A 1,065-nucleotide genomic window follows, 5' to 3' on the forward strand; every position below is an offset into this window, starting at 1 on the left:
ATGTGACAGTAATGGTCCAATCACTTATAATATGACAATAAGTTTTTGTAGCGAGTAGGTACAATGGTTATCGGTATTATACTTTGGGTTCGACCGATATCGAGTTTATTACTTTTAGCTTCTGGTCTTTATAATTGATAAGTATTATTATGAGAAGTGCAGCAGTGCCGCAATCACTTTTAGTGGGGCGCACGGTGGACGCCCTGCTAAATGGGCATTTTACAATACATTTAGGGGCACAACTTATAAGCTTACTGTACTTGAAATGATTTGAAAAGTGTAATATCTATTACTCTGGGGCATAAAAATCCAAATTGCTGCGGTATCTACCGACTAGGTATAACACATTAACACACAAACACCTGCCAAAACTACCCAACTTTGAGGAGTTATATCTCATCAACGGATCAATGAAAAATGAAAATTTAAACGTGATAATTCATAAAAAAAATAGCTTTATTAATTTATGAAATTAAAAGTATAGGTTACCATTTGAAAATCAGAAGTTGATAGTGTTTTTCCTAATAAATATGAGGGTGAAAAATATAAAAAAATTATATAATTCTAGAACAGCGTAGATCTAAAATTTTGAAAAAAAAAAAATTTGAAAAAAGTGAATACTTTTTGAGATAATGAGTGTTTTACGCTTAATCAATCACCCTGTATATGTTTTTTGATTATGAAGCTCAACAAGAAACAGGAACACATATTGCAAATAAAATAATTGCACATAAATTTAATTCCTTCAAAATTATGTTTGATACAAATGAAGAATTTTGTAAACATATAATATCCAAGGATTATAAGGGATATACGTTTATAGCACATTATGCAAAAGGATATGATTCACAATTTATCTTAAAATACTCGGTTGATAATACTATAAAGCCATTTACAATTTATAATGGTACAAAACTAATGTTATTAGAAATTAAAAATTTAAGTATAAGAATAATAGATAGTTCTAATTTTATTCATGGTCCACTAAGTAGTTTTCCCAAAACGTTTGGTCTTAAAGAACTGAAAAAAGGTTACTTTCCGCATTTCTTTAATACAGTAGAAAAT

The sequence above is a fragment of the Acyrthosiphon pisum genome, unplaced genomic scaffold, assembly GCF_005508785.2.
Source record: "Acyrthosiphon pisum isolate AL4f unplaced genomic scaffold, pea_aphid_22Mar2018_4r6ur Scaffold_79;HRSCAF=430, whole genome shotgun sequence".
In the NCBI taxonomy this organism is placed as follows: Eukaryota; Metazoa; Arthropoda; class Insecta; order Hemiptera; family Aphididae; genus Acyrthosiphon; species Acyrthosiphon pisum.